The 24,020-nt window shown below is 43.6% G+C and overlaps 1 protein-coding gene across 2 annotated transcripts in view; it reads left to right on the forward strand.

The window, feature by feature from the left end:
- Window positions 1-16,242: 16,242 nt before the first annotated feature.
- KBTBD11 (kelch repeat and BTB domain containing 11) overlaps window positions 16,243-24,020 on the forward strand; it is a 68,356-nt gene continuing 60,578 nt past the window's right edge. For both annotated transcript variants that reach the window (XR_013276820.1, XM_077487770.1), the window contains exon 1: window positions 16,243-16,641. The gene's annotated coding sequence lies outside the window, so the exon portion shown is untranslated. The remainder of the gene's footprint in view (window positions 16,642-24,020) is intronic.

Consider the following 24,020-nt stretch of genomic DNA (forward strand, 5'->3'; position numbering starts at 1 on the left):
CCGACGTATAGCAACGGCGATTCCCCAGGGGAGCCAACCTGCCGCAGAATAACTGAGGCAGCTGGTCCTTAACTGGTTTAAGTGATATTTAAGGCATTAAAAAAAAAACATGTTATACGTACCTGCTCTGTGCAGTGGTTTTGAGCAGAGCAGCCCAGATCCTCCTCTTCTCAGTCCCCCTGTCGTTGCTCCTCCTGAACCTTCCTTCCTGACGAGTGCCCACCACATCAAGCAGCTTGAGCTGTTGTTCTGCATGTCCATTTGCACACAGAGCCATGGTTTGGCGCCTCCCCCTCTCTCCTCATTGGCTCACTGGCTGTGGTTGAGCCAATGGCTCTGGCTGCTGTCTCAGCCATTGAGGAGGGAGAGTCCCTGTAGAGCTGAGGGGTCAGGTGAGTATTAGGGGGGCTGCTGCACAGAGAAGTTTTTTTTTGCCTTCATGCATAGAATGCATGAAGGCAAAAAACGTTGAGCCTTTAGAACCAATTTAATTTCCTTGCTTTACCTGTAGACCATTAGAAGTCAGCAATTCCCACATTGCTAACGGATGAAAACCATTGTCTGCTCACTCCCAGCATTACAAAACTATAGGTGTTCAAGTCCTAGCAACAAGTAAGAACGTGAGGGTTGCTAAATAGGCATTTTCCAGCCAGACTTCTGGAGGGACCCAAATGACCGGTAGGTATGACAATACAAATAATGATTATTTTAAAAAGGTGCAAAAGGCTATTTTCTGGAAAAGGTGAACTTAGCCTTTAAAACTGTCAGAACAGCAATTTGGATTTTCTTTCCACACTACACTCAGCTCACACCTCCAATATGTGCCTAATCATTCACATTGCACACATGGTTACCCCAAGCGAACATGCCATGCTTGAATACATTGTGTGAGTCAGTGCAGAACTCTAGGTAATATCATGCAAGATAACGCCCAATTTATGAACAACAATACAAAGGAAACATTGAATTATGTGTTTCCTCAATCATTATAAGACAAGGAAATCTGAATTGTGTGAGCTTAAAATGTTTCCTTTAACATGCTGCCAGTAAATAGAAATACAATAAGGTTATAATTACAAACCAGTCCCGCTCATATTACTACTATACCTTAATTGATTCCAGATGTTGAATAAAGTGATTTTTTTTATCGCTGCTCAACTAACAGATGACTTTTCACCTTCTGGTAATAAAATCAAAGGCATACCACGCATATAAGCTTTTAATAAACACGATCTTTATTGTATGAATACATTTATTACAGTTATTAAATGCAGAGGAAGAAAAAGGAAGTAATAGAAGTCAGGGGCTTCTGTTACTCTACTGATGTATGCTCCCTACATCAGCAGAGCAAGTCTGCAGCGTGAGTCTGTAAATCTTATTGAACATCAATTGTGTATTTTTTTTGTGCATTAATATGGCATAGGCCGAGTCAAAGATTATTGACACTAGTTTTCATTTTGTTCAGACAGCATCTGCATCCAAGGCTTTTTATTTTACATGTATTAGCAATGACATTTTTATATCTTTAATACTGATTTATATTAAAACTATGTTTTTTTTAGAGTTTCTTAGTGAATGTAATCAATCTGCATACTATACCTCACACCCATAGTGTTAAGCAATAGGAGGACAGGGAGGAAAAAGGGGAGTGTGTACACCCACATGTGTAACTCTTTAGTCCTGTGGGCTGCACAGATAAGAAAAATGAGGAAATGAAGAGCTTAGAAGGGAACTGAAACTGGAGCATGCTCAGTAGATAACAAGAGCTGGTCTGCAATATCTCAGGCTGCAGTGGGAACATAGAGGAAATTGGAGGGACAGCTGGAAGCAGACTTGACCAATTGTATTTTACTCTACATAAAACAAATGCTTTAGTAGCTTTGTGAGTATGCACACTCTGTTATATAACATGCAATGAGAATTTTTTATAGTCTGGGATTAATGACACTTAAATAACAGAATTAATGGTTGGATCACCAGGTAAAAATAAAGGAAACATCCTGAAAAAATAAAACGAATGTATCCACCACATGTAAGAATTGGTGATCTGTAATAGAATAGTTTTTGTCTTTGGGTTTATAGTGATTGTAAAGTCTTGTTTTATCTCCTATAAAAATAAAAAACGTGTTATACTTACCTACTCTGTTGCAGTGGATTTGCACAGAGCAGCCCAGATCCTCCTCTCCTCAGGTCCCTCTTCTGTGCTCCAGGCCCCTCCCTCCTGTTCAGTGCCCCACAGCAAACAGCTTGCTATGGAGGGCACCCGAACTGAGTAACAGATCCGTGTGTCCATTCAGACATGGAGCCCCAACCTGGCCCCCTCTCTCCCCTGATTGGCTAGCTGACTTTGTTTGACAGCAGCGGCAGACAATGGCACTGCTGCTGTGTCACAGCCAATCAGAAGGGAGAATCTCCAATGGCTGAGACACTCGTGGACATTGCTAGACAGAGAGGGACCTCAGGTAAGTATTAGGGGGCTGTTGCACATAGAAGGCTTTTTATCTTAATGCATAGAATGTATTAAGATTTAAAAAAAAAACTTCTGCCTTTACAACTCCTTTAATACCGCTTTAAGCTATGGTAATAAGCTATGGTGTTCTTCCAAAATATAGTTTACTGCTACAATTAGTTACATTTATACTACACTTTCTAAGTAATGAAAATGATTCATTTAATGCTGAATAGTTTTTGAACAAAATAAGAGATTTACTAATTAATAATCAATAGATGAATGACATAGTTACATAGTATGTGAGGTTGAAAAAAGACACAAGTCCATCAAGTCCAACCCATGTGTGTGATCATATGTCAGTATTACATTGTATATCCCTGTATGTTGTGGTCGTTTAGGTGTTTATCTAATAGTTTCTTGAAACTACCAATGCCCCCCATTGAAACCACGGCCTGTGGAAGGGAATTCCACATCCTTGCCGCTCTTACAGTAAAGAACCCTCTACGTAGTTTAAGGTTAAACCTCTTTTCTTCTAATTTTAATGAGTAGCCAGTCTTGTTAAACTCCCTTTTGCAAAGAAGTTTTATCCCTATTGTGGGGTCAATAGTATGGTATTTGTATATTGAAATCCTATCCCCACTCAAGCGTCTCTTCTCCAGAGAGAATAAGTTCAGTGCTCGCAACCTTTCCTCATAACTAATATCCTCCAGACCCTTTGTTATCTTCTTTGTACTCGCTCCATCTCCAGTACATCCTTCCTGAGGACTGGTGCCCAGAATTGTACAGCATACTCCAGGTGCAGCCGGACCAGAGTCTTGTAGAGCGGGAGAATTATCATTTTATCTCTGGAGTTGACCTCATTTTTAATGCATGCCAATATTCTGTTTTCTTTGTTAGCAGCAGCTTGGCATTTTATGCCATTGCTGAGCCTATCATCTACTAGGACCCCCAGGTGTTTCATAAACACTACAATGTGACTAAAATAGAAGATTGAATGTATTGCCATTGCTACCAAAAAGAAATAAAGAGTTAATTCATTTTAAAATAAATTATACAATGTTCCGAAAGGATATTTTGCATAAAATGTAAAATTGCATGGTTAATGAAAAGGCTTTATTCTATTAAATGAAAAAATAAATTAAACATTATCATGAATTACTAGTATACATAGAAATCTAGTAATTATTTCAACAAAATTTCAGATCTACCTAAAATTATTCTGGAAGGGGAATACAGTTACTAACAGCAAGACTACATGTACATGATAAAAAAAAATCTCACAAGCAAAGTTTAGCAAAAATATACATGTTTCTCATACTTGAGATGACAGCAACAGTTGCTGCACAGAAGATTTGAGGGATGTGTCCTGGGTTCCAGGTTCTAGTTGGAGGCAGAACTACTGCCTTGAGATGTAGCGGTATAATATTTTTCCACCTATATTATATGTGTTGATATTCAAGGTCAGTAGAGAGATTTGGACTTCACAAGGTCGTGCATTTTTTTGCACCAACAAAGCTGCAAATTCTCATACGAAAAATAATAGTTTTTTTAAAACCAAAAAAACTATGGTCATCACATTCAAAAAACTAAATTATTTAGACCAGTAGAATACAAGTTTATTTTTTGTGAACTGTTCATATTAGCTCCATGAGGCCATGAGTTCATTTTGTGTTCAGTTTAAAATATTTTACCTGTGAGAACACTGTACTGAGAAAGTTAATATTTATATGGACGACTCCCATAACAACATAGTTTTGGCACAAAAATGTTACTATGATAAAAAGGATAAGTATGCGGTATACTTTTGTGGTTTGTTATGGCACATGCCTGAACAGAGATAAAAAATGTATCGCCAGATCTTATACCAATAAGTATTTTTTCTTTATTTACTTCCAGCTTCAAAGATTTTTACTGTGAAATGAATTTCATAACACATGCTTAATTTAAAGTTCCCCTTTTGTAGAGAAAAAAAAATAAAATTTGTAAAACGCTGAGCAAACTGTTTGCGCCGGTGGCGGCCCGTCCATTAGGGGCACATAGGCGCCGCCCCCTTGTCCATGCATCCAGCCTCCCGATCTACACGCAGGGCGCTGGACCATGGATTCCAATGGGGGGGGGGGGTTGAAGCACTTGATTAGAGCCTGAGGCTCTAGTAGGCTTCTGTCAGGGCTGGCTTAGCCCTTCCTTCTCTGGGCTGGCTGCTCAGCTGTTGGCTAATTGCCAGCTCTCATCTCTCTCCACAGTTACCAGCTGTTCCTGATCCTGCTCGTCTGACCTGCCTACTTAAAGCTGTCCAGCTCACTTCTCCTCTGCCTTTGCCTTGGTCACATCACAAGAAACCATCACCTCAGTTCTTTTTAAAGACTGGCTTGCTGACATCCCTTCTGGCTCCTTATCCTGCTTGCTATTGCTCTACTTGGATCCCTGACTTCTGGCCTGGCTGATTACCCGATCTGGTTATTGAACTCTGGCCTGGCTGACTACTCGATTCGGTTACTGGACTCTGGCTATGCTGTGACTATGCTTTTTCTATTTACCTTTTTATTTTTATTTAATAAACAAGTGTGCTTTAATTGTACTTCTGTCTCGGTCTGATTCATGGTTTCTGACAGCTTCAAAATCGGGTGGACTTGGGGCACAGAGCACTGTGCCACCACCCAGTTGTGTGACAATAGCGAATTCATATTTTCTATTGCCACACTGATCAATCAGGAAGCGGGGTCTTGAGACCCATCACCCGCATGCATTGCTGATAGGACAGGTGATCCTATTGGGCACCTAGAAGGATGGAGGAGCCGCATGGCAGAAACAGCCAGGATGAAGGAGGGGACACAGGAGCTGCAGCCCACAACCCGCCACCTAGATGGGGTAAGTAATGAATAAGTGCACCTGTTAGTGTGTGAAACGCGTCTACCATTTGTACTGTCTGTAACACTTCGGAAAGCAGCCTTTTCTTCAGTGTTGGTCATATGCGGATCATAGGCGAACGCTGAGGCGGGCACCTGTGATATCATTAGGCTTCCTGTCTCACCTGGAGCAGCAAGTTCTTTTGTTTAGATGGGGTAAGTGCCAGACTGGCAGACAGCGGACAGGCAGGATGGGTGGGAGTGCTGCAGACCGACTGAGGGGGAGGGAGTGGTTGTTTGCGGCCCCCCGCTACAAAAGAAAAACACCAGCCGCCACTGGTTGGTGCTATATAAATCCTGTATAATAATGATGATTCTGTTTTTTCTGCACCTCCTAAGACACCACATGTTTAGAAGGAAAGAGGGAGAGAATATTTTTTGGGCCCACATCTTAAGTGTGTTACCCAGTTCTGAAAGGCAAATGGTCTAAATCTAGTGTCACTTTTCACTTGCTTGACCAGCAGAAAAAAAAAAAAACTATATTTTGCTTGTTTTTGGTTTAGTGAAATAAATTCATTAGAAAAATACATGTTGCTGTTACAATCATGGAAGATGAAGCACAGTGATATCCCAAGTAAACTAAAATTGTAACACAAATTGAGAAATACATTTTTTTTAAATGGTGACATTTTGCTTTCACCCTACATCATCAAAATCGTTGTTTCATGTTATTTTAAAAAAAATATGTATTCATTAAATTTTTACAATTGATGCTCCCTTTAATATGAGCTCTTCTACTGAAATGCTTGGAAATGAAAAGCCTGGTAGAATCAATATTACCTCTGAATAAAAGATAAATCAGGTCCTTCCAATTGCTGCAGGGATTAAAGATCACATGTTTAAATAAAGGTTTATTGCAAAAACCTATAGTTTATACAGCATTAAGTCTTTGTCATTGTTCTTGGTATAAGGGATCTATAGGAATCATGAGTTAGCTATATTTGTGTTTTTCTGTCTTGGACGTGTGTGCATTCATTGTAAAAATATCACAGCAGGGAGACATCCTTATATACACAGTACTATCACCGGCATTAGGAGCATCTGAGAAGCTGACTGATCAAAGTGCAGACATGCCAGCAATTAGATTAACTCTATTAAGATCAAAGTGTGAACTGGGGAAATCACAACTTAGATCTTTCCTTAAAGATGGTAGTGCCCACAAAAATAATTTGGAAAACTATTATGCATAAAAACATATAAGAGATATATATAGAAGAGATATATAAGAGACTAGTAACACGACCCCTTGTGCTCACCAAAATGCAAACATTTACAGGATAGATCTACAGTCTTGTGTATAGATTATAATAATAATTAGCATTCCACGCAAACAATCTGGCACTGGTAGTATTTATTGTGGAGGTTTTGATGTGCAGAAAAAAAAAAAACTTCCTTCAAATGCCTTGATTATCATTAAAGTGGATGTAAACCCTCACATATACCCAGTGAAGTGAACAGCCTCAGATGATACACAGAGATGAAACAAATCTCCCTACATAAGTTATACATGATATCTGCTGTCTTCAGCTTGCTATATTCTTCAGAAAGTGCACATTATGTTAGAGATTTTTTCTTCCTGTTCAGCAGCGGGAGTGGATTCTTGGCATACACTGTGTGACAGAAAATTGGAGGAAAGTCACCCCCCCCCCCCCCCCCCCCCACACATAGGCAGAGGAAGGAAGGAATGTGCAGAGCTGTGCTGTGAATATGACCAGCTGTCTGCTAATCTATTTATAGCACCCACCCGACACAAATTTCAGGATGGTTTCATCTTAGTTGTCAGAGAACTTGTCAGAAGTTATCATCCTGATAACAGAAGAACGTAGCAGCAGAAAGACACAGGACCCAGAGCTTTGGAGAGAGATAAGAAAACACTACAGATATATGTGCTAAGGTTAAATTTCATTATCAGGTTTAAAGTGCCTTGAAAAAGTATTCATGCTCCTTGAAATTTTTCACATTTTTGTCATGTTACAACCAAAAGTGTAAATGTATTTTATTGTTTTTTTTTGTGACAGACCAACACAAAGTGGCACATAATTGTGAAGTGGAAGGAAAATTATAGTTTTCAAAAATGTTGACAAATAAATATCTGAAAAGTGTAGCGTGCATTTGTATTCAGCCCCCTTTACCTTGATACGCCTAACTAAAACCTAGTGGAACCAATTTCCTTCAAAAGTCACCTAATTAGTAAATAGAATCCACCTGTGTGTAACTTGATCTCAGAATAAATACAGCTGTTCTGTGAAGCCATCAAAGGTTTGTTAGAGAACCTTAGTAAACAAACAGCATCATACAGTCCAAGGAACGCACCAGACAGGTCAGGGATAAAGTTGTGGAGAAGGTTAAAGCAGGGTTAGGTTATAAAAAAAAATATCCCAAGTTTTAAACATCTCATGGAGCAGTGTTCAATCCATCATCCAAAAATGAGAACAGTATGGCACAACTGCAAATCTACCAATAAATGGCTGTCCACCTAAATCAGGGGTGTCCAAACTACGGCCCTCCAGTTGTTCAGGAACTACAATCCCCATCATGCCTAGTCATGTCTTTGAATGTCAGAGTTTTACAATGCCTCATGGGATGTGTAGTTCTGCAACAGCTGGAGGGCCGTAGTTTGGACACCCCTGACCTAAATTGACAGGCCGGGCAATAAGAGCATTCATCAAAGAAGCAGCCAAAAGGCCCATGGTACCTCTGGAGGAGCTGCAGAGATCCACAGCTCAGTTGAGAGAATCTGTCCACAGGACAACTATTAGACCCCATACACACTATTAGATTTTCTGCAGATTTTTGTCTTCAGATTTACCAAAACCATGTAGTGCAAGGGCCTGCCTGATTGCATACAAATCGAAACTCTTAAGGTTTGACATCATATTATATGGTTTCAGTAAATCTGAAGACAAAAGGCTGCAGAAAATCCAATAGTGTGCATGGGGCTGTTCACCCCGCAAATCTGTCCTTTATGGAAGAGTGGCAAGACGAAAGCCATTGTTGAAAAAAAAGCCATAAGAAGTCCTGTTTGCAGTTTGCGAGAAGCCATGTGAGGGGACACAGCAAACATGTGGAAGAAGGTGCTCTGGTCAGATGAGACCAAAATTTGACTTTTAAGCCTAAAAGCAAAACGCTATGTGTGGCGGAAAACTATCACTGCACACTCCATCCACACCGTGAAACATGGTAGTGGCAGCATCATATTGTGGGGATGCTTTTCTTCAGCAGGGACAGGGATGCTGGTCAGCGTTGATGGGAAAATGGATGGAGCCAAATACAGGGCAATCTTAGAAGAAAACATGTTAGGGTCTGCAAAAGACTTGTGACTGTGGCGGAGATTCTCCTTCCAGCAGGACAACGACCATAAACATACAGCCAGAGCTACAATAGAATGGTTTAGATCAAAGCATATTCATGTGTTAGAATGACCCAGTCAAAGTCCAGACCTAAACCCAATTGAGAATCTGTGGCAAGACTTGAAAATTGCCGTTCACAGACGCTGTCTGTCAAATTTGACAGAGCTTGAGCTATTTTTACAAAGAAGAATGGGCAAAAATGTCACTCTCTAGATGCGCAAAGCTGGTAGAGACATATCCAAAAAGGCTTGCAGCGAAAGGTGGTTCTACAAAGTATTGACTCAGGGGGGGCTGAATACAAATGCCCCCCACACTTTTCACATATTTACTTGTAAAAAGTTTTGGAAACCATTTATCATTTTCCTTCTACTTACAATTATGAGCCACTTTGTGTTAGTCTACCACATAAAATCCCAATAAAATACATTTATGTTTTTGGTTGTAAGAAGACAAAATGTGGAAAGTTTCAAGGGGTGTGAATACTGTTTCGAGGCACTGTATATCCACTTTAAGAATCAAATTCAGGTCAAACACAAATCCCCCTATTGATTTGAATTAATTAACTAATACATTGAATTAATGTTTAATTCTGAATGGCATTTCTTTACATTTTGTCCCTAACTGGTACTGCCTTGAACACCATTTGACCCTGGTCAGCAGCATCACAGCAGGCAATAAGGTGTGTCCGAGACCTAAAGACAAGTTCAGCAGTCATGAAGGTATCTTCCACCTGTTGTCCAACCAGCCTGGAATGGTATTTCTCACCAGCAGGAACTGTGGTGTGGCGCTGGAACTCAGAGTCAGCCTCTCTGCTCTGAACTTTAGTCCCTCCCTAGTAGTATATTGTAGTCTTTTAGATCTGGGCAAAAGTAAAACAGCAGCATATTCATGGACAGGACATGTGGCTCAGTCCTCTGTCAGCCTACTCCCTTGAAACTCCCCTTTGTAAAGATAACAAAGTTGCCTAACCTGGGGCTTCTGACTCAGGGCAGAGACAGGAAGTGATTATACATAAATAACTGACAGTAAAAAGCACAGTCATTAACAATTACAGACAGTAGAGGGCACCAGGACCCTACAACAGTAAAATGAGTAGCTGCTGACTGATAGGCTGTTCTCTTATTCATCTGCTCTCTCCTCCTAGACATGCATTCTTTGTTACCACATGAGCACTGCAGCACAGCTGATTGTCTTTGTGCTATAGTTCCCCCTCTCCCAGTCCAAGCTCTGTAGTAAAGAGACTGCAAGGGGCTGATACCAAGTAAAATTCAGATACTTACACTGCTTACATTAAAAAAATACATCTATTAATTTATGAATGACTATAAAGCCGCATTAAAGTATACTTTTTTATATATATATATGTATGAATTACACTATGGAGGCATTCTTGTTTTCCACATGGGGGAGAAATATTGCCTAGAATACCTCAGTGCCCAGGGGCGGGCTGGGCCGGGGGGCAGGGTGGAAATTTCCCCCCAGGCCGTCTAACTTAATCAAAACAGCCGCTGTTTGCTGACATTTTTTTTTTTTTTTTGAGGAAGTCAGCTGCCGATTGGCTGTGTTGCTGTTGCGCTGCATTCTGGGAGTTGTAGTCTGGTGGGTAGAGACTGGAGGGAACTGAGCAGCGAAGTAGGTAACTCCAACTCCCGGCAGGGAGACCCATCACTTCACAGGGGGGCCGGCCAGCCAGCAACTTCAAGCTATCATTCTCCTGCTGCTCTGTGATAACTCTCCTACTGGCTGCAATGTATCAAATCCTCTTCACTCCTATAAACTCTCTCTCCTTCCAGGACACATCACATTTGTTTCTGTTCAGTTTCTTTAATTTATTCCAGGCTGATTTCACTCATGCTTCATCCCCCTCCCTCTGTGCACTCATCTCTCCTGGTCAGTATAATCTTGCTGTAGGTAAGTCAGACTCTCCTTGCTCAATCCACTTATCTTTTTCCCATTCATTTTATCCTCACTCCTGTTTTGTAATTCTGCTCTTTTCATATAAATCACTGTGGCCTCTTATCTCTGGACATTACACAGATTAACTTGGGCTGACACCCTTTCCATCCCAGTTTACTTTTATCTAATACAATAGTTCTGTCAGAATCATGCCTCTAACACATGCAGCCCCTCACTCTCCAATAATTTATACTACAGAATTAGGGCTTTTTCACAGTGCAGTGATTGGCATTTTTCCACACTGGAAAAATACCAGTCACTGCTAGAGCACATAGAATACAGCTGTTCTCTATGTGCCCCATTTACACTGCAGCACCATCCAGAGGTGCGGTGCAGTAAGCTGCAATAAAATACAGTAATTCTACATTTTATTGCAGTGCACTGGATGGCACTGACATAGTTATCAATCAGTCCTTCTCAAACTGACAGCAATGCAGCAGCATTTTTTTCCTTCCAGTGACCCCACAGCACAACATTATGGCACTATTACCCCCATTCCCTCTTCCACCTGGGGGGGGGGGGGGTCGGATGCAGTTTGCTATCTTTGCCTGGGCACTGGATGACCTTGTCCCCGCACTACACAGAGGGATCACCTGCAGAAAAGACTCAGGAATGGTACAGTACATGATGTCCTGCTGGGAGCTGGCCATTCCCTGTGGGTCCTGCTGGAACTAATCAATGGCCTGTTGGCAGTGGCGGCTGGTGCTAAAATATTTTTTTTGGGGGGGGGGGGGGGCAAACAAACTGAAAAAATGTGGAATAAAAATAACATTATACGTAGCCACTGTGCCAATCAAATGCTGCTAGTGTGCCAAAATCTGCCAGTGTGACAGTGTGCCGCCCGCTTGCCTTCTGCCCTGCACTTACCCTGTCTTGTGGGGCAGCAGGTGACAACAACAAGCGGGTCCTTCATGCGTCTCCTGCACTTCTTTTCCCATCCTCTCCTCCCGTCAGGCGTCCAATAGCGGTGCCTGTTGTTTCAGCCAATCAGGTGACAGGTAACATGACCTGAGCAACCTGATTGGCTGTGAGGCAGGTCAGTGTTAGGAAAGCGATGTCTTCGGTTCTCTAACACACCAATGAGTAATCGGCGAACGCACAGCAGTGTGCCGCTATTTTCCCTTTTGGAAGCCTATTAGAGCCCATGGCTCTAATCAGGAAGCCTATTTGAGCCTATGGCTCTAATTGGGCATTTCCAAAGAAACTCTGCCGCTGTAATTCATATGCATGGCGCCCAACAAAGGACCAGGCACATGAATAGGGGGCAGCAGCGGCGACCCTAGATAGATTCATGCAATGAATCTATCTATGTGAGAGAGTGAGTGACAGGGGGATGGCGTTCCTGCGCCTTTATGGACGCACCGCCACTGCCTGTTGGTCCTACTGGGAGCTGGCTATGGCCAGTGCCTAGCAGGACCCAGAGGTGAGCAGGACCCACGGGCTGGGAGCTGGCCATGCACCTGTACGTCCTGCTGGGAGCTGATCATGGCCTGTAGGGCTCTGCTGGCCACTAGCCATGGGTAACCTTGTAATACGAGGTGGGCATAGATAATGAACTGATTCGGGGTTAAAGTGGGCCACTTGACTGGACTTGCCCCCCAGGCCTAAGGCTGTCAGCCCTCCCCTGTCAGTGCCATTTGTGATGTCTCTGTGGGAGCCACACTCCAGATCCTTAAAGTGAACCCCTGCCTGTGAAAGGATTATATGCCTGTGTAGATCTCCCTAAAAAGAGATCATAAAATCTGGTAAGCGACAGTGTGAATAGAGGTGGAGGATTTCTTTTGGAACGGATCACCACTTTTCGGGTGTACATTTGTTATACGATGTCACGAGGAATAGACTTTTAAGAATACAAGCACATTTGGAGGACTTTTTCCATTTCTTTCACTTGTTTGATCGGATGTTTTGGGAATTTGTGTATATAGCTATTTCCTAAATTATTAATCATTTTTGTAGATTGTGTTATTTCACTGATCGGTCACAAGTATATTTGTATATTTTTTTGGTGTGATAAGTCAGCTAACAGGTTTGGAATGTGTATGGCAGTGTTGCAGTGTGATGTGTGCAGTGTGATGTGTATGGCAGTGTTGCAGTGTGATGTGTTGCAGTGTGATGTGTGCAGTGTGATGTGTGCAGTGTGATGTGTATGGCAGTGTTGCAGTCTGCAGAGTGATGTGTATGACAGGTTGTGCAGTGTGATGTGTATGGCAGTGTTGCAGTATGCAGTGTGATGTGTATGACAGGGTGTGCAGCGTGATGTGAGCAGTGCAATGTTAGCAGTGTATGGCAGTGTGATGTGTGCAGTGTATGACAGTGATGTGTATAGAAATGTGTGCAGTGTTGCATTGTGCAGTGTGGTGTGTATGACAGTGTGATGTGTGCAGTGAGATGTGTATGGCAGTGTGATGTGTATAGCAGTGAGATGTGTGCAGAGTGATGTATATGGCAGTGTGCGCAGTGTGATGCGTGCAGTGTGTTTTCTATGACAGTGTGATGTGTGTAGTGTATAGCAGTGTGATGTGTGCAGTGTGATGCGCACAGCAGTGTTGCAGTGTGATATGTATGGCAGTGTGTGCAGTGTGGTGTGTATGACAGTGTGATGTGTGCAGTGAGATGTGTATAGCAGTGTGATATGTGCAGTGTAATGTTTTTTTGCAGTGTGATGTGTATAGCAGTGAGATGTGGGCAGCGTGATGTGTATGGCAGTGTGTTGTGTATGGCAGTGTGATGTGTGCATGGTCATGCATGCAGTGTATGGTAGTGTGATGTGTGCAGTGTGATGTGTATGACAGTGTGATGTGTGCAGTGTGATGTGCATTGCAGTAAGATGTGGGCAGCATGATGTGTATGGCAATGTGTTGTGTATGGCAGTGTGATGTGTGCATGGCGATGCGTGCAGTGTATGGTAGTGTGATGTGTGCAGTGTGATGTGTATGACAATGTGATGTGTGCAGTGCAATGTGTATGGTAGTGTGATGTGTGCAGTGTGATGTGTATGACAATGTGATGTGTGCAGTGCAATGTGTATGGCAGTGCAATGTGTATGGCAGTGCGATGTGTGCAGCGTGATGTGTATGGCAGTGTTTGCAGTGTGATGCGTGCAGTGTGAGGTGTATGGCAGTATGATGTGTGAATGGTGATGGGTGCAGTGTATGGTAGTGTGATGTGTGCAGTGTGATGTTTATGACAGTGTGATGTGTGCAGTGCAATGTGTATGGCAGTCTGTGTAGTGTGATGTGTGCAGTGAGATGTGTGTGGTGGTGTGCAGTATGATGTGCATATCAGTGTGATGTGTGCAGTGTGATATGCATAGCAGTGTTGCAGTGCGATGTGTATGGCAGTGTGTGCAGTGTTGCATTGTGCAGGGCGGCATGTATGACAGTGTGCAGTGAGATGTGTATGGCAGTGTGTGCAGTGTGATGTGTATTGCAGTGTTGCAGTGTGCTGTGTATGACAGTGTGCAGTGTGATGTATATGACAGTGTACAGTGTGATGTGTATGACAGTGTGCAGTGTATGACAGTGTGCAGTGTGATGTGTATAGCAGTGTGCAGTGTGATGTTTATGACAGTGTGATGTGTGCAGTGCAATGTGTATGGCAGTCTGTGTAGTGTGATGTGTGCAGTGAGATGTGTATGGCGGTGTGCAGTATGATGTGCATAGCAGTGTGATGTGTGCAGTGTGATATGCATAGCAGTGTTGCAGTGCGATGTGTATGGCAGTGTGTGCAGTGTTGCATTGTGCAGGGTGGCATGTATGACAGTGTGATGTGTGCAGTGAGATGTGTATGGCAGTGTGTACAGTGTGATGTGTATTGCTGTGTATGACAGTGTGCAGTGTGATGTATATGACAGTGTACAGTGTGATGTGTATGACAGTGTGCAGTGTATGACAGTGTGCAGTGTGATGTGTATAGCAGTGTGCAGAGTGATGTGTATGACAGTGTGAGGCGTATAGCAGTGTGCAGTGTATAGCTGTATGCAGTGTATAGAAGTGTGCAGTGTATAGCAGTGTGCAGTGCATAGCAGTGTGCCGTGTATAACAGTGAGCAGTGTACAGAAGTGTGCAGTGTATAGCAGTGCACAGTGCATAGACCTGTGCAGTGTATAGCAGTGCGTAGTGCATAGAAGTGTGCAGTGTAAAGCAGTGTGCAGTGTATAGCAGTGCACAGTGTATAGAAGTGTGCGGTGTGGTGTGTATAGCAGTATGCAGTGTCTATAGCAGTGTATAACAGTGTATAGCAGTGTGGTGTGTATGACAGTGTGCAGTGTGTATAGCAGTGTATGGCAGCATGGTGTGTATGACAGTGTGCAGTGTGGTGTGTGTATAGCAGTGTGCAGTGTGGTGTATATAGCAGTGTATAGCAGTGTGGTGTGTATAGCAGTGTGCAGTGTGGGTGCATAGCACTGTGCAGTGTATAGCTGTGTGGTGTGTATAGCAGTGTGCAGTGTAGTGTGCATAGCAGTGTGGTGTGTATAGAAGTGTGCAGTGTATAGCAGTGTGCAGTGTGGTGTGTATAGCAGTGTGGTGTGTATAGAAGTGTTCAGTGTAGTGTGTATAGCAGTGAGGTGTGTATAGCAGTGTGGTGTGTATAGAAGTGTTCAGTGTAGTGTGTATAGCAGTGTGGTGTGTATAGAAGTGTGCAGTGTATAGCAGTGTGCAGTGTGGTGTGTATAGCAGTGTGCAGTGTGGTGTGTATAGCAGTGTGGTGTGTATAGAAGTGTGCAGTGCATAGCAGTGTGCAGTGTATAGCAGTGTGGTGTGTATAGCAGCGTGCAGTGTATAGCAGTGTGGTGTGTATAGCAGTGTGCAGTGTATAGAAGTGTGGTGTGTATAGCAGTGTGCAGTGTATAGAAGTGTGCAGTGTATAGAAGTGTGCAGTGTATAGCAGTGTGGTGTGTATAGCAGTGTGCAGTGTATAGAAGTGTGCAGTGTATAGAAGTGTGCAGCGTATAGCAGTGTGGTGTGTATAGCAGTGTGGTGTGCATAGAAGTGTGCAGTGCATAGCAGTGTGCAGTGTATAGCAGTGTGGTGTGTATAGCAGTGTGGTGTGTATAGCAGTGTGCAGTGTATAGCAGTGTGCAGTGTGGTGTGTATAGCAGTGTGCAGTGTGGTGTGTATGACAGTGTGCAGTGTATAGCAGTGTGGTGTGTATGACAGTGTGTAGTGTATAGCAGTGTGCAGTGTGGTGTGTATGACAGTGTATAGCAGTGTGCAGTGTATAGCAGTGTGCAATGTATGACAATGTGCAGTGTGCAGTGTATAGCAGTGTGGAGTGTGGTGTGTATGACAGTGTGTAGTGTATAGCAGTGTGCAGTGTATAGCAGTGTGCAATGTATGACAATGTGCAGTGTATAGCAGTGTGCAGTGTATAGCAGTGTGGAGTGTGGTGTGTATGACAGTGTGTAGTGTATAGCAGTGTGCAGTGTATAGCAGTGTGCAATGTATGACAACGTGCAGTGTATAGCAGTGTGCAGTGTATAGCAGTGTGCAGTGTGTATCCCGGGCTGTGTCGGAATCCATAGATAGAGGCAGAGCTGTGACAAGCCGTCCATTCTCTCCTCCCCTCCCCCTATGACCTCACCAGCTCTCCCTGCAGCCCCAGTGAGGAGGAAGGAAGGAAGGGAGGAAGATCTCGCTGGAAGTCCCTGCAATCCCTGGAAGACACCTGCCTGCAGGAATCCTCCAATAGGCGGTGCACAGTGTGTGCTGTGTGTGTGCTGTGTGTTGTGTGTGTGTGATCCCCCGGTCGGAGTCTGCAGTGCTACAAGACAAAAGACGTCTCGGAGGTGTGCTGGCTGGGCTCGGTGCAGTATTGCTGGGATTGGGACCACAAGGCGGATGTGATGAAGACAGGAATCCAGAACATCTCTGGGGTGTCATCGGATCCCCCCTCCAGTCCCAGCACAAGGATGAGCTGTCCCGGGCTCCAGTGCTGTCCCTCCACATGACAATGACAGTGAAGGCTGCACACTAAGGTGAGATGACAGCAGTGATCACCCTCATCCTCATCCAGGGCTCAGCATGCAGCTCTATTGATAGCACATCCAATTACTGCACCCATGTGTTGCTGGCTCCTGCTGACCTGCAGTGCCTGTGATGGCTCCATTGTAATCACATGTATCTCCTCTGTCATCGTTACATAGGATATCCTGCTTTGTACAAGTTCACACAATGCACACTACATTCACATTGCCTCCTAATGACAGGGAAGCACAAAGTAGAAGGATCAGGGATGATCTGTCTTCAGGTGCCCGTTGGGCAGGATCAGGGAGCGGGATCAGTCCCAGCATATTCCAGTCATTCACAAGTGGATGTATAAGGCTCACACATGCCAACATGTCTTATCATTACACAATTCTGGCACTTCTACACAAAGGAGCTTACAGGGGCTGTCCTGCCATCAGAGCCAACAATCCTGCCTGGTAATCCACTGCTCAGGCATGCTCACTGGGGTTATCTCTCTGCACGGATCACACTTTTAATTATATTGCCTTGGTTTAGCTAGACTGTTTATACTTGTATACTTAATCCCCCTTCCCAAAAAAACGAAGAGTATTGCAGCTTACTATTCCTTCTATGTAGTGGCTTTCATATATATATATATATATATATATATATATATATATATATATATATATATATATATATATATATATATATATATATATATATATATATATATATATATATTACACTTTTTTCCTGGTATTCCTGACATTAACTTAGTTCCTGTACTACGGTGACAACCGTACTGAGCAGCGTTGTCACCTTAGAGGAGGACTACAGGCATACCCCACTTTTAAGTACACAATGGGGTTTATTTACTAAAGCTGCAAAATCAGTCTCACTTCAAACCAATGAGCTTCCAGGTTTTATTACCAAAGCTTAATTGAACAATCTGGGGTTAGAAGCTCATTGGTTTCTATGCAGAAGTGAGCCTGATTTTTTACTTTCCAGCTTTAGTAAATAAACCCCATTGTGTACTTAAAAGTGGGGTATACATAACACTGTGTTAGGACTACAGAACACCTCTCTCTCTTCACTGTGTTTTGTAGTCCATGGAGATTGCAGGTGACAATGCTAACTGGTAACAGCCCAGAGACAGAAAACACAGGAAATGATCAGCTTGCAGTATTTCTGGCTGGATGGACAGCTATTGTATTGCACTTGTTGAACACATTAAACAAAACACTTTCTATTGTCTATTTAACAAAAAAAGGGGGTTATATATATATTTTTTTAAACATTAAAGTGTATTTAAAAAAAAATAAAAACTTTGGAAAATTGCTGTGCAAAAACTGCAAGGCATTAAAATTTGCAACAACTTCTATTTTATTCTATAAGGCCTCTGCTAATATATATATATATATATATATATATATATATATATATATATATATATATATATATATATATATATATATATATATATATATATATATATATATATATATATATATATATATATATATGCTGCTATTTTACTCTCTAAGGCCTCTGCTAATATATATTAATATATGTTAATACTGTATATAAATTATATATATATATATACCGCTATTTTCTTCTCTAAGGCCTCTGCTAATATATATATATTATTAGCAGAGGCCTTAGAGAAGAAAATAGCAGTATATATATATATATATATATATATATATATATATATATATATATATATATATAATTTATATACGGTATTAACATATATATCATTTAGGGGTTCTAAGTAATTTTCTAGCAAAATAAAAACCCCACTGATTTTTACATATATGAGAGAAGTGTCAGAATTGGCCTGGTAGGCAAGTTGTTAAAAGATGTTAAATAAGACAAATGTATTGTTTGAGTGTACATAACAAAGCGCTGGCTGTTTTACATGTTCATACTACATAAACATGTACATATGTACAAACACACACGCATGCATGCACATACTCACACACTGAATAGGTAGTGTGATGTCATTATTAATACATGGGTGTGGTCTCAGAACTGGAATGTGGTGATGTCACCCATGTCATGTGACTTGTTTTGAAAGTATCTCTGAACTGAAATGGTGTAAAAGGAATCAGAATATGAAAACTGTGTGAAAATCAATGATTACAGATATGTATATGCCAACAAATATTACCCAACCTGTTACATGCAGATCCATGACTTACAACCCAAAAATGTAACAACGTATCAATATAGGATAGGCAGTCATCTTATGGTGAGGGGGGCTAAAAGGGACTAGAAAGCCTTCTACAAACTTGCTGTAAGGAACGGTATTCTATTCCTCAGATAGATGGCATTTAGGAATTTTTCACAGAGACAGCCGGCTCTAATGCCCCACTGAAAAGTGTTCTGCAGGTGATCACTTTTCAGAGGCAGCTGAAAGGCAGTTTGCAAATGTTCAAGAGGCAATACTACTTTTGTTTCTGGTTCCAATGGGATTTTAAATTGAAATACTGTGCCGCAACCACGTGCCAAGTGTGTTCCACGCAGTTGCAGAGTGGTTTCATTTATTTCAATGGCAAGCATGGCAAGTAGCACTACTTGCGAAATTCAACATGTCAAGTCAATATGAAAAAGAGTTGTGGCTTTGGCAATGTGATCAGACCCAAATTGGGCGGCCTGGGGGCAGTAAAAATGTGGATTAGTTGTATGTTTTTACTGCCCCTTAGCCAGTAAAAACTAAAGTGAACTTAGCCTTATTTCCAGTATGTCAGCACAGGTTCAAAAAACAAGTCCATCCATCATCTTATCATAATAGGCGAAACCATTCAATGACATCTTTATGGCCAGTTGTATGTTTAGAGACAGATTTCAGAAATCAAGTGCTGAACAAGTACATCATTACCTTACTGAGTGCCTGAGTTCACTGACTTTGTAGCAATGGCATGAGTTTGACATCAGCGTGGGACGTGTCTGAGATGATTTAGGATTTATGTACGTGGATTGAGGCTGGGTTCACACTGTGTGCGGACACGGGTCACAGAAGGGGGTCCGGCGTGTCCCTGTTCTCCATTTTAGGGGCCAATCAGGTCAGAATTTTTGCCTGAATTCTGACCTGAAACCAAAGATGCACAGGACCCTTCTGCAACCTGCTCCATAGCCGGACCGGAGATGTGTGAACCGGCTACATTGTCACACAAATTGGATGCGGAGAAACCCGCATCCAATTCGCATTAGTGTGAACCCAGTCTAAAAGTGGAATTTTTTACACCTAGCGTCAATGTCCAGTATTCTGCACCTGGGGAGTCATATGTGCCATGTATGCGGTTGTACTTCTATTAACACGGATGCTTCTTTGCAGGGCATTATGCACATGCATGTCTGACGCATTTCCCAAATACACACATCCATGTTTGGTAAAATCATCTGATGTGCATGCAAACACAAATGCAAAGTCGCATTGTGTTTACCAAAGGTATGGCAGTGCACTGCCATTCAATTGTGTGGTAGGCTGTACAGAACAAATGTGACTTTCCAGGCGTGGTAAAGCACTGGGAACTCTACACTGGCATCAAAAATATCATGTGCATAAACTCTCATGCCCCGTACACACCATCGGAAATTCGGCCAGCAAAAGACCGATGTGAGCCTTTGGTCGGAAAATGCGACCGTGCGTATGCTCCATCGGACTTTTGCTGGCCGAATTCCCGCCAGCAAAAAATTGAGAGCAGGCTCTCTATTTTTTGGGCGAGAAAGGTTCTGATGGGAAATTTCAATCGTCTGTACAAATTCCGACGTGCAAAATTCCTACGCATGCTCGGAAACAATTTGACGCATGCTCGGAAGCATTGAACTTCATTTTCTCGGCTCGTCGTAGTGTTGTACACCACCGCATTCTTGATGGTTGAAAGGTCAGAGAACTTTTGTGTCTGTGTGTATGCAAGCCAAGCTTGAGTGGAATTCTGTCGAAAAAACCATCCAAGATTTTTCTGATGGAATTTCTGATCGTGTGTACGGGGCATTAGTATTCAACCTGCGGATGACCTTCTTCTGACTTGCTTTTGGCCTGCTGATCTGCTTCAAGAAGTTTGTGCTTTCCTGTAGACTTGTATGGGAGTGTAAAACCTGCCTGAAGCAAAGTAAGTAAATGCCTACAATTAAAAGAGGAGTTTTTTTTTTAATTAGAAATCCCACTTACCTAGGTGGATGCAGCATCGGTCTGACGCTTCATCTCTCCTCCACCAACAACTAAACCTCGTACACACGATCGAATTTTCCGCAGACAAAGCATCAGACTTTTGTCTGAAGGGCGTGTGCCAGGAACTTGTCTTGCATAAAAAAGGTACACATTTTTCGGCCAACAAACACAAACGTAGTGACGTACTGTGTGGAATTTTAGCTCTTGAGCGTCACCCTTTGGGCACCTTCTACTAATGTTGTGTTTGATGAGCATTGATTCCGAGCATGCGTGTTTGTACTTTGGACTTTTGTCTGATGGACTTGGGTACAGGAAAATCTAACAACAGACGTTTTACCCGCAAAAATTTACTAGCCTGCCATCCAACATTTGTCGGCGGGAAAGTCGGCCAACAATTGTCTGATGGAGCGTACCTATGGTCGGATTTTAGGCAAACAGTCTGTCATCACACTATTGCCGAAAATCCAATTGTATGTACAAGGCTTTAGACTGAGAACTGAGTGATCAAGCACCACTGATTGCTCAGAGCTCTGTGAGCAGAGAGCTAGTGACTGTCAGTGAGAAGCTCTCTGCTCTGCCCCTACCGTGCGCTCACCGGAGTGCTGGGCTGTGGAGGGGAGCAGCCGACTCAGGCTCCCAGCGGCTCTCTGCTCTGACCCTCCCACGCGTTCAGCGGAGTGCTGGGCTGTGGAGGGGGAGCGGCCAGTTCAGGCTCTCAGCGGCTCTCTGCTCTGCCCCTCCCACACACTCACCGGAGTGCTGGGCTGTGGAGGGGGAGCAGCCAGTTCAGGCTCTCAGCGGCTCTCTGCTCTGCCCCTCCCACACACTCACCGGAGTGCTGGGCTGTGGAGGGAGAGCGGCCAGCTCAGGCTCTCAGTGGCTCTCTGCTCTGCTCTTCCCACGCACTCACCGGAGTGCTGGGCTGAGGAGGGGGAACAGTCGCCTCAGGCTCTCAGAGGCTATCTGCTCTGCCCTTCCCACGCGCTCACTGGAGTGCTGGGCTGTGGAGGGGGAGCGGCCGGCTCAGGCTCTAAGTGGCTCTCTGCTCTGCCCCTCCCACGTGCTCACTGGAGTGCTGGGCTGTGGAGGGGGAGCGGCCAGCTCAGGCTCTCAGCGGCTCTCTGCTCTGCCCCTCCCATGCACGCACTGGAGTGCTGGGCTGTGGAGGGGGAGCGACCAGCTCAGGCTCTCAGTGGCTCTCTGCTCTGCCCATCCCACGCGCTCACTGGAGGGCTGGGCTGTGGAGGGGGAGCGGCTCTCTGCTCTGCCCCTCCCATGCACTCACTGGAGTGCTGGGCTGTGGAGAGGGAGCGGCCAGCTCAGGCCCTCAGCGGCACTCTGCTCTGCCCATCCCGCGCGCTCACTGGAGGGCTGGGCTGTGAAGGGGGAGCAGCTGGCTCAGGCTCTCAGCGGCTCCCTGAGAGGCTGAGCCAAGTGCCAGTCCAGGCTCCTTGGTAGATCCCAACCATAAGGTTGATCTTTCCCCAGCCTGGACCGGCTCTGTGTCCGATCACAGGAGTGCAGAATGGACTATACTCCTGTGATCCATAGGAGAAGTGGAGCCAAACAAGCTTAGGCTGTACTTTTCCTTTAAGCAGATAAATAACTTTTATATAATGCATCCTTGTCTTCAGGATATTGCCAACATAAATACTATCATAGTATCTTGGTGTTATTACAGCTAATAGTCTTTTAATGCGTCATTTGCACAGTGTTTTCAAGGAAATGGGTTTGATTTACTAAAGTAAAGGCTGTTCATTTAGCAACATATATAATAACTTTGCAAATGTTAGTAAACAAATGTTAGTAAATATGTGAATTATTTCCACCTTGATAACCCAGTCCTGTACACAGCATCTTTTTATTTGCTAACATTCACTTGACAAAGAAAATGTACTCTTTGCTCAGTGCACATTCATTTTAACTAAGTGAACTGTCTCTATTTTTCTTAGTAAATTACCCCTCCCTCTGTCAGTAAGGAAAGGACGCTAACTGCAGCAGATCACTCATTTATTATTTCCACTAGTCTGCTGCTACAATGTACTTTTCTGAGTAGTATTCTGCAATACTTAGGCAGGCCATACATAGAAGGAATTACTTTACTGAATCCCTCCCGCCAAGTCATGGTATTTTCCCAACGGGTGTGCGGGGGAAGGTGCCCACGCTGGGAGAAGACAGTGATTACTGCTAGTGGCTATATCAACCGCTAGTGATAATCGTACAGAAAGTCCGCAGGCTGGTCATTCAGCCTGCCCATACATGGTTCAAATCTCAGCCGGTTCCTGCTGAATCAGCCAAAATTCAAACCGTCTATGGCTAGCCTTAAAGAGGATCTTCAGTCATTTCATTGAAAAGTAAATGTTAGCAGCTACAAAAACACAGTATGTTGGAACTTCAGAGCTCGTGCCGTAAATGAGGGCTCCTGGGCATGCACGGGAGTGACCTCAACACAGCCCTGGCCACTCATGTAGCCAGAGACCGCAAACCCGGAAGGAAGACCGGGTGAAGGTGGAAGCCCTGTCAGCGGTGACAGCGTGCCACTGGAGGGCTTCATTTTAAGGCAAGTATTGTATAATGTGCTAGTATGTGATGCATACTAGCACATGATGACATTGCTTTGCAGAGGATTTTGTTTTTCTTTTAAGATGCAGTTTACTACAGCTTTAATTGCCCAAGTTCCAGTGCCATCCTCACCCTAACTAGTTTCTTTTCTGGTCCCCAGTGCCAGCATCTTATCCATGGGCAGCTGATTGTGACTCCTTGCAGCTTTACAGCCGGCTGCCCACTGCACATCCGCGATGAACACTGCGCTTTTTTTAATGTTCCCGCAGCCTCCTGAGACATATGGTGTGTCCTAGAAGGCTCCAGGGAGGGGGGGGGGAAATTCTGCTCACATCACCTAGTGCAGGGGTCTCCAAACTACGACCTGCGGGCCACATTCTGCCCGCTGGGACTTTTTTTTCCCGACCCGCAGCTTGCGTCCTCAGACTCTTCTCAAGCATTGTTGGGGAGCAGGACATGCGCTGCATACTCACCCCTAGCAGTATGCAATACTGGTTCCGCAACCCGAAAAAGCCTGCCAACCCGGCACCTCACTAAGCAGCTGTTTGCTAGAAAAGACCTGCTGCACCTCCTAGCTCCCTCCCCCCTGTCAGTTTGCATACCACGTGCCTGTGTAAAAACCGGGCAGGAGTCGGGAGATACAGCAGAGCTGCACTGAAG

This window comes from Lithobates pipiens, unplaced genomic scaffold (assembly GCF_037356315.1).
Source record: "Lithobates pipiens isolate NorthernLeopardFrog02 unplaced genomic scaffold, aLitPip1_a1.2 Scaffold_18, whole genome shotgun sequence".
Lineage (NCBI taxonomy): Eukaryota > Metazoa > Chordata > Amphibia > Anura > Ranidae > Lithobates > Lithobates pipiens.